The 11,238-nt window shown below is 37.9% G+C and overlaps 1 pseudogene; it reads left to right on the top strand.

Annotated features, from left to right (window-relative positions):
- Window positions 1-304: 304 nt before the first annotated feature.
- LOC144617012 (18S ribosomal RNA) lies at window positions 305-765 on the top strand (annotated as a pseudogene).
- Window positions 766-11,238: the final 10,473 nt, after the last annotated feature.

Genomic DNA, 11,238 nt, shown 5'->3' on the forward strand with positions numbered 1-11,238 from the left:
ATAAAAATTAAGCCATGAATAACAGTTCGACTAAACCATATTAAATTAGGGTTGGTAGATTTCGTGCCAGCCACAGTGGTCATACAATTAACCCGACCTAATAGACCTATGGCGTAAAGTGTGTTAAAGAGGAGCCTTATGCTAAAATTAAATTTTAACTAGGCTGTAAAAAGCTACAGTTAACATAAAAATATAACACCAAAGTAACTTTAACACCTCTGACCACATGATAGCTAAGACCCAAACGGGGATTAGCTATCCCACTATGCTCAGCCCTAAACTTAGCTAGCTAAACAAATCTATCCTCCAGAGATCTACTAGCAACAGCTTAAAACTCAAAGGACTTGGCGGTGCTTTATATCCTCTAGAGGAGACTGTTCTATAATCAATAAACCCTGATATACCTCACCACCCCTTGCTAATCCAGTCTATATACTGCCATCTTCAGCAAACCCCAAAAAGGAAGAAAAGTAAGCACAAGTATCTTAACATAAAAAAGTTAGGTCAAGGTGTAACCTATGAGGTGGAAAGTAATGGGCTACATTTTCTATATTAGAACATATTTCCATGAAAGCCCTTATGAAATTAAGAACCCAAGGAGGATTTAGTAGTAAATTGAGAATAGAGAGCTCAATTGAATTGGACCATGAAGTACGCACACACTGCCTGTCACCCTCCTCAGGTGACCTATTCAGACTATAAAAAACACAAGAGGAGACAAGTTGTAACAAGGTAGGCATACCGGAAAATGTGCTTGGATAAAACAAGATGTAGCTTATATAAAGCATCTGGCTTATACCCAGAAGATTTCATATCAAACTGACCATATTGAGCCAAAATTAGCTCAAACCAACATAAATTCAATTAACATAAAACAATAAATCAAAACATTTAGTTAATTCTTAAAAGTATAGGAGATAGAAATTTAATTTGGCACTATAGAGAAAGTACCATAAGGGAAAGATGAAAGAAAAATTAAAAGCCCTAACAGTAAAGATTACCCCTTGTATCTTTTGCATAGTGAATTAGCTAGAATAACCTAACAGAACTTAAGATAGGCCCCCCGAAACCAGGTGAGCTACCTATGAACAATCTTTACAGGACTGTAAAGATTGTTTCCCTGTTGGTTGTGTTGGTATAGTCTCTTAATAGAGACTATATTGTACTATACTTATACTATATTTTATAGTATATTTTAGTATATAGTATACTATATTTAGTATAAATACTATAGTATTTATATATACTATATAGTATATATAGTATATATATTATATATATAGTATAGTATATATATAGTATATATAGTATAGTATATATATATATTATATAGTATATATATAGTATAGTATATATATATAGTATTTATAGTATATATATACTATATAGTATATATATACTATATACTATACTATATTTAGTATAGTATATAGTATAGTATAGTATAGTGTATAGTATACTATATTTAGTATAGTATATTTATAGTATATAGTATATTTATATATATTTTATACTAATATATTGTACTATATTTACTATATTGTAAAGATAGAACAATCTTTACAATCTCACCTATGTTGCAAAATAGTGAGAAGATTTATAGGTAAAGGTGAAAAGCCTAACGAGCCTGGTGATAGCTGGTTACCCAGAATAGAATTTTAGTTAAACTTTAAACCTACCTAAAAACCCCAAAATTCTAATGTAAGTTTAAAATATAAGAAGGTACAGCTCTTTAGAACTAGGCTACAACCTTTTTTAGAGAGTAAGCATAAACATAACCATAGTTGGCCTAAAAATAGCTATCAATTAAGAAAAAATTCAAGCTCAACAATTAAAACACCTTAATACCAAAAATATGCAACCAACTCCTAATACTTAATACTGAGTTAATCCATTTAATAATAGAAGCTATAATGCTAGCATGAGTAACAAGAAATATTTCTCCTTGCATAAGCTTATATCAGAGCGGATAACCACTGATGGTTAACAATAAGATATAAACAACCTAACTATAAACTAAATATCAAACCAATTGTTGACCCAACACAGGTATGCAATCAAGGAAAGATTAAAAGAAGTAAAAGGAACTCCACAAACACAAACCCCGCCTGTTTACCAAAAACATCACCTCTAGCATTTCTAGTATTAGAGGCACTGCCTGCCCAGTGACATACGTTAAATGGGCACGGTACCCTGAAGGTGCAAAGGTAGCATAATCACTTGTTCCCTAAATAGGGACCTGTATGAACAGCCACACGAGGGTTTTACTGTCTTTTACTTCCCATCCATTAAACTGACCTTCCGTGAAGAGGTGGGAATATGGCAATAAGAAGAGAAGACCCTGTGGAGCTTTAATTAAGAGACTATACCAACACAACCAACAGGGAAAACAAATCTCCACAGGGGCCAACAATTTAGGTTGGGGTGACTTCGGAGAATAAAATAAGCTCCAAGTGATTTAGATCTAGACTTCCTAGTCAAAAGTACGACATCACATATTGATCCAAAAACTTGATCAACGGAACAAGTTACCCTAGGGATAACAACGCAATCCTATTTTAGAGTCCATGTTGACAATAGGGTTTACAACTTCCATGTTTGATCAGGATATCCTGATGGTGCAGCAGCTATCAAAGTTTCGTTTGTTCAACAATTCAAGTCCTACGTGATCTGAGTTCAGATTGGAGCAATCCAGGCTGGTTACTATCTATTAAATAATTTCTCCCAGTACAAAAGGGCAAGAAAAATGAGGCCTATTTTAGTAAAGCGCTTTCAACACAATAGATGATATAATCTCAATCTAAACAGTTTACTGATTTACATTGCCCGAGAGTTTGGGTTCATTAGGGTGGCAGAGACCCATAATTGCATAAAATGTAAATCTTTATCAGAGGTTCAACTCTTCTCCCTAACAACATGTTTACAATTAATATTCTTTCATTAATCATTTCAATTCTCCTTGCCGCAGCTTTCGTAACATTAGTTGAACGTAAAGTACTAGGCTATATACAACTTTGTAAAGGACCAAACATTGTAGGACCATATGATCTGCTTCAACCCATTGCAGACGCCATAAAACTCTTCACTAAAGAACCCCTTCGACCCCTCACATCCTCTATATCTATATTCATTATAGCACCCATCCTAGTCCTCTCACTAGGCCTAACCATATGAATCCCCCTACCTATACCATACTCACTTACATAAACTTAGAAGTACTATTTATACTAGCTATATCAAGCCTCTCCGTTTACTCAATCCTATGATCAGGATGGGCCTCGAATTCAAAATACTCTTTAATTGGAGCCCTATGAACTGTCGCCTAAACAATCTTATACGAAGTCACACTAGCCATTATTCTCCTATCAGTATTACTAATAAATGGGTCCTTCATACTAATGGCATTAATTATCACCCAAGAAAACATAAATTAGTTCTTCCCACATGACCCCTAGCCATAATATGATTCATTTCAACATTAGCAGAAACTGATCAAGCTCCATTTGATCTGACACAAGGAGAATCAGAACTTGTTTCCGGATTCAACATTGAATACGCTTCAGGTCCTTTTTGCCCTATTCTTCTTGCAGAATATGCCAACATTATTATCATAAGTATCCTCATAACAACCTTATTCTTTGGAGCATTCCATAAGCCATATATACCAGAACTATATACTGTTAACTTCACCGTCAAAACCTTACTTCTAACAGTCACCTTCCTATGAATTTGAGCATCCTACCCGTGATTCCAATATGACCAACTCATACATCTCCTATGAAAACACTTCTTCTCACTCTAGCCCTATGCACATGACATGTATCTTTACCCATTATCACAGTAAGTATTCCAACCCAAACATAAGAAATATGTCTGATAAAAGAGTTACTTTGATAGAGTAAATAACAGAGGTGTAAATCCCTTATTTTTAGAATTATAGGACTCGAACCTAATACTAAGAATTCAAAAATCTTTGTGTTACCATATTACACCACATTCTACAGTAAGGCCATCTAAGTAAGCTATCGGGCCCATACCCCAAAAATGTTGGTTTATATCCTTCCTGTACTAATTAAATCCCCTATTCTCATTAATATTATATCAACAGTCATTTTGGGAAGCATAATCGTGACAGCAAGCTCTCACTGCCTGATAATCTGAATTGGCTTCGAAATAAACATACTGGCTATTATTCCTATTCTCATGAAAAAATTTAACCCACAAGTTATGGAAGCATCCACAAAATATTTCCTAACACAAGCAACTGCATCCATGCTCCTAATAATAGAAATCACTATTAACCTATTATATTTAGGACAATGAACAGTATCAAAAAATCTTGACTCCACTGCATCTATCATAATAACCACTGCTCTGACAATAAAACTGGGCTTGGCTCCATTTCATTTTTGAGTTCCTGAGGTCACACAAGGAATCTCCCTATTCTCAGGCCTAATCCTATTAACATGACAAAAAATCGTACTACGGTCTATCCTCTACCAAATTTCATCTACCATCAACCCCAATTTACTCCTAACAATAGCTATCATATCAGTCCTAATTGGAGGATGAGGAGGATTTAACCAAACACAGCTGCGAAAAATCTTAGCATACTCCTCAATTGCCAACATAGGTTGAGTAACAGCTATTATACTCTATAGCCCTACAATAACAATCCTAAACCTAACAATTTATAATCTTCATAACACTCACCACCTTCATATTATTTATACACAGCTCGGCCACAACAACATTATTCCTATCACAAACATGAAACAAAACACCCTTAACCACCTCACTTATCCTAGTATTAATACTGTCCCTAGGAGGCCTTCCACCACTCTCACGATTTACCCCAAAATGAATAATCATTCAAGAACTAATAAAAAAATTAAATAATCAATATACCCATGCTACTAGCCATTATAGCACCCCTCAACCTATGCTTTTATATATGACTGACATATGACACAGTACTAACTATATTTTCTTCAACAAACAGCATAAAAATAAAATGACAATTTGAAGATACAAAAAAAAAATAATTCTCTTGCTCCCTTTCATCATAACTTCAACCATGTTACTTCTACTCACACCAATATTATCCATCTTGGACTAGGAGTTTAGGTGACAACAGACCAAGAGCCTTCAAAGTCCTAAGTAAATCACATCTATTTAACTCCTGCACACCCAGCCCTAAGTACTGCAAGAATGTATCTTCCATCAAATGATTGCAAATCAAACACTTTAATTAAGCTAAGCCCTTATTAGATTGGTGGGCCTCCATCTCACGAAATTTTAGGTAACAGTTAAATACCCTAATCAACTAGCTTCAATCTACTTCTCCAGCCGCCAGTCTAGGGAAAAAAAAGGCGAGAGAAGCCCTGGCAGCGTTTGAAGCTGCTTCTTTGAATTTGCAATTCAATATGATATTTCACTGCAGAGCTTGGTAAAAAGAGGGCTTGAACTTCTGTTCTCAGATTTATAGTCTAATCCTTTAGTCAGCCATTTTACATAGGTTCATAAGCCGCTGGTTATTTTCTACTAACCACAAAGATATTGGCACTCTCTACCTCCTATTCGGTGCCTGAGCTGGCATAGTAGGAACTGCCCTTGGCTTTCTAATTTGAGCCGAACTTGGCCAACCTGCCACCCTACTAGGAGACAATCAGATCTACAGCATAATTGTCACTGCCCATGCATTTGTAATAGTTTTCTTTTTGGTAATACCAATCATAATCAGAAGCTTTGGAAATTGATTGGTGCCATTAATAACTAGACACCAGATACAGCATTCCCTCAGATAAATAATATAAGCTTCTGACTTCTTCCCCCATCCTTCCTACTTCTACTCACATTATCAATTGTAGAGGCTGGTGCAGGAACTGGATGATCACATACCCTCCTCTAGCTGGCAAACAAGCCCATTCAGGAGCATCCGTGGACCTAACCATTTTTTCCTTACACTTTGCAAGTGTTTCTTCCATTTTAGGTGCTATTAAAACTTTATTACTACAATTATTAACATAAAACCCCCATATCTCAATATCAGACACCCTTATTTGTCTGATCTGTCCTAAATACTGCTGTCTTGTTACTCATTACTACCAGTACTAGCTGCTGGAATTACAATGTTAATGACAGACCAAAACCTAAATACCACCTTCTTTGACCCTGCTAGGGGAGGAGATCCTATCTTAAATCAGCACTTATTCTGATTTTTTGGACATCCAGAAGCCTATATTCTAATTTTACCAGGCTTCGGAATAATTTCACACATCGTCACTTATTATTCAGGCAAAAAGGGGCCCTTCGGCTATATAGGAATAGTCTGAACAATAATATCCATTGGTTTCTTAGGTTTCATTGTATAAGCCCATCCATACGTTCACTGTGGGAACGGACATTGACACACGAGCATATTTTACGTCAGCCACCATAATTATTGCTATCCCTACTGGAGTAAAAGTTTTCAGGTGACTTGCCACTCTTTACAGAGGCAATATTAAATGATCACCTGCTATACTATGAGCCCTAGGCTTCGTATTTACTACCGTAGGTGGTCTAAGGGGAATCGTACCAGCAAACTCTTAACTAGACATCGTTCTTCATGACACTTACTATGTAGTAGCTCACTTCCATTACGTATTATCAATAGGGGCAGGTGGTGGTAAAATATATGTATTTCACCTCGGCCTGGAGGAGACGCTGCCGGTCAGCCAGGGCCCCTGCCCCAGGGAGTTCCAGCTCCAGCTCCTGCTAAGCAGTTCCTCCGGAGAAGCGGTTCTGCTGTGCCGCCCCGGCTTCTCAGCTGAGCCACAGGAACTGGGAGCTGAGCCCCGGCCCCCATTGGCGCCACCGCCCCAGGAAAGGCCTAGTCAGGGCCAGGAAGTCAAACTTGGGAGCAAGTCAGGTGTTGCAGGCCCGAGATGCACGCCCTTCAGCCCGCCTTTTTTTTTTTTTTTTTAAAGGAAAGCAAGTTTATTTGCAGGTGAACAGCAACAACATTTACAAAACACGTTTTGTACAGTCAAGTCTGCACTGCCCTTACACACTAGGGGAAGGAAGACCTCACCTCGCCTTTCCAACAGCCATAAACAGGCCTGGATAATGAGTTTATGAAAAACACTTTCTTTTCCTTCAGCACACAAAATTATTTACGAAGCTGTACAGTTCAGAAATAGGAAGCAAAGAGAAGAAAACTACCTCAAGGAGAGCAACAGCTCCTTTCTGTTGGCAGTCGTCATTTTACAGACATAAACTATGCATCAGAGATCTTACATTTGGAGAGGAATGGGTGACATATCAGAGCTACAACAATAAGTATTGTATTTATTTCTAATGGGGAATTAGAAGACCCTCTTTGGACATCAGTTCTTGAAAAGATTCTGCAATTTCAGAGCACATCAGTGCTGAGAAATCCTTTAGAAAACCTTTTGTTTAAGGGTTAATCATTTAATGTATTAACATTTTCACTTAGAAACATAAAATTTGCATATACAGTGAAAAATCGGTTCTGTGAACACTGAAACATATGTACATGAAACATATATGTATATGAAATATATATGAAGCATATATAGAAGATGATCTGAGAATTAATATGATGAATATTTGATGAATCTGTATATTTTTCATAGGCAGCTGATTTAAAAATCTTCCTGCTAAGCTGGTAACTAGTGTGGCTGTTCTAGGTGGTGAAGATCTCTTTCCACATTGACTAAATCAGAATGGTCTCTCCTAAGCGAGTGAGATAAAGAATCCTACTAATATTCATCAACAATCTGGGGACAACACAAGGCTCTATTCTAAGCGCTTGCTTACATACATTATCTCATTTAATCCCCATAACAACTCCACAGGGTGCTGGCTGTGTGACTTCTGGCAAGTTACTTAACCTCTCTGAGTCCCTTCTATAAAATGGGAGAGTCACAATGCTTATCTCATAGAGTTTTTGTGAAAATTAAATGAGGGAATCGATGTAAACCGCTTAGCCCAACTCTTAGTATACATTAAGTGTGAAGAGTAGCAGAATACGTTGCCCCCAAATATGTCTCTTTGGCATAAAACTATTTTGAGAAATTGCAGACATAGGGGAAACTCTGAAAACAGAAGAGAAGGGAAACTTACATTAGAGAGGGCCCTGTATCTGGAAGACAGCTACTACCAGAGGGAACTTTTTTCACTTGAGAGATTTTTCTGCATGGCAAGGCAAACTCTGTTTACCAAACATTTCCTCTTCTCTTTGAAACCCCATCCCTCTATCCCTTTCCTTAACTCAGGATGGCACATAAGCCTCAATTGTCTGGCCACATTTTAGATCTCATCTCTGTGGGGCTCCTGCACATATGAACCTAACATTTTTTTTTTTCCTTCCTGTTAATCTTTTACTACAGGGGGATTGTCTCAGCCACAGAATGTAGAAGGGTAGAGGCAAAATTATCTTTCCTCCCTTACAACTGCAAAATGTATTAGCAGCTAAAAAGCTAAGCTGTTTTTATTCTTGACTGTCCAAAGAAAGTGTTTACATACTATGGATGTTAAAAATATTTAAATTTTAAAAGCACTGAGAACATCCAACATTCTCACTGGGCCATCATTTGAACACAAACTCGGATTAAAGCTGGAGGTGGGCCTGTTACAGCTAGACCAGGTCTCTGACCACCAGGTGTGTTTGCCTCTTCTGGCCCAATGCAATGGTAGGCGGTGCACTATATGGCAAAGTACAGTGGCTGACACAGACCTTGGGGCTAGATTGCCTGTATTCTAATCCCACTCCTGCCATTTAGTAGCTGTGGAACCTTGGGCATTTAGTAAACCTCCTTGTACCTAGTTTGTCATCTGTAAAATGGGAAGAACAACAGCCCCTACCTCCGAGGACTGTCATGAGGATTAAAGGAGGCAGTGATGTAAACGTGCCTGGCATGCTGTGAGTACTAATGATTGACTGCTATGCCACCTTGATGAATAGCATTTGAGTAGAGGACTACTTGAAGCATACCTAATACAAAATACTAATAAGAGGCTACTAGGAGTTCTCACCTCTATCATGTGGGGAACCCCCTGAAAAGAATGGTTTTGGGTGCTTAAACAGCTAACCTATATTGAGTATTGTTTACGGAGTGCCGTGCTTAAGCGCTTTTCCTGTTTTAACTTATTTAATCTTCATAATAATGCCATAAGATAGGCACTGTTGCTCTTCCCAGTTTATAGATGAGGAAATGGAGGTACATAGAAGCTAAGCACCTACTGCTCTAGGCAGTAGGCAGGACTATGTTGAAGGGCCGTATGGATGTGGTTTGGGGCACAGAGCTCACTCAGTCATAGTGTTCACATGCACTTAGAGCAGGAGACAGCAGCCTGGTCTAGGAGGAGAGAGGGAGTATGCTAAACCTTTGAAAATTCCCTTGTTAGCAGAGGAGGTGGTGAGAGCCTGCAGGGTACGTTTCTTACCCTCTAACCTAGAAGCCACTGCCACAAGAAGTCACCTCACTGAGCCTTCTAGCAAAGAACATGACAAAGGAATGCTGTCCCAAAACTGGCATTCATGCAAACTGATAAGAACAAGGGATGGATGGCTTTGTGGGGTAAAATGACTCTAAGCACAACACTGAGGTGAGGCAGAGATGCCTTTCTGGCCAGAAATATCCATCCTACCACCTGTCTGAAAACTCTCTTTCCAGAATTCCCCGTTTAGAAAGGAAAGGACACAGGGAACATGTTAAACTGTCTTCAGGTACCACTAATTACCAGTTAATCCTTTGGAGTCACTGTTTTATGTGTATTTGATGAAAAGATTGAATTTAATGTCATCCAGCTGAGAGGAGGAAAGGGAAAAAGATTAATAAGCTAAATGGTGTGTGTGGTTGGGGGTAAAGTGGGGTGGGAAAAAGGAGGGGGTAGGGGAACTAGGGGATCTGAGAATGAAATTGGGCACCAGAGACATTTCTGCCTGCTTCCAATTTCTCTTAGCCGGCCTTGAAAATGCCATTCAGGAGGACCTCATGTGATTCTTTGGCATGAATGTTGTATAACGCTGACCCTTGGGAGAGGGCAGACAGGAGTACTGTCTCTTTCATCTCTAAAAACACTTTACTTTCTATTCAGCAGCTGCCCTATTGCAATTTAAGTTCCCATCAGTCAAACAGACATTAAGTGGCTTCTTATATAAATACTTACAGAGCTCTGACTTTGCAAGGCTCTCTGAAAACCATTGTTTCTTAGAAGTTCTTTGAAGTTTTCCATCGGCTCCAGCAAGTGTGTGCAGATATATCCACAGATGGAAAATATTCCTGTGCAAATGAACTCCAAAATTATAAAGTTACAAGAAAGATAATATGCTCAAAATTCACTGCTAGAGCAGCACCCTCAAAAGGTCATCATCAGGTAACAAGATTGGGAAATTGTTTTGCTGTTAATTATTGTCATCATTTAGAACAGAACTTTAAGAATTTTTTTTAAGTTTTCGGGTGTTTGACAGGGGTGCCTGAGTGGCTCAGTTGGTTAAGTGTCTGACTCTTGATTTAGGTTTAGATCATGATCTCATGGTTCATGGGATCGAGCCCTGTGTCTGGCTCTGTGCTAATAGTGTGAAGGCTGCTCAGGATTGTCTCTCTCTCCCCTTCTCTCTCTCTGCCCCTCCTCTGCTCTCTTGCTATCTCTTAAAAAAAAGCATTAAAAAATAAGCGTTTGACAATTTTAAGGATATGATAAATTGAAGAATTTAAATTAAATTAAAAACAACATACTTAAAATACTGAAACAGTTTCCATTAACAATTTTTATTCAAAATATACCTGTATCTCTATCTTTGCCTCTACTGATCAACCAATCTACCTGTGGCCACAATAATATTTTGAGATATCAGCAAATTTTTATTGTAAATTTTATTGAATTATAATTTACATACAGAAAAGTGTATGAATCATAAGTGTACTGATGCACAAATCAATGTGTCTTTTTAAACTGAACATACCTGTGTGCCTAACACTAGCTCAAGAAACAGAAATTTACTGGAACCAGTGTATATTCCCTCTGCCTTTGCTTGTATCCTGAGACCCTTTCTCTACCTTAAGCTAGAGTTTTCCAACTTCATGTCTTGGGAAAGGGAGGTCTCAGCAGATCACAGAATACAAAGCACTTTACTTTTTGACAGAGATCCAAGAATGAGAGATTTGGAAGAACATGAATCAGTCTCAGCCAATTTTTCTAACCATAAGCCCAGATCAAGGATTCTTG

This window comes from Panthera onca, chromosome B4 (genome assembly GCF_046562875.1).
Source record: "Panthera onca isolate mPanOnc1 chromosome B4, mPanOnc1 haplotype 2, whole genome shotgun sequence".
NCBI lineage: Eukaryota > Metazoa > Chordata > Mammalia > Carnivora > Felidae > Panthera > Panthera onca.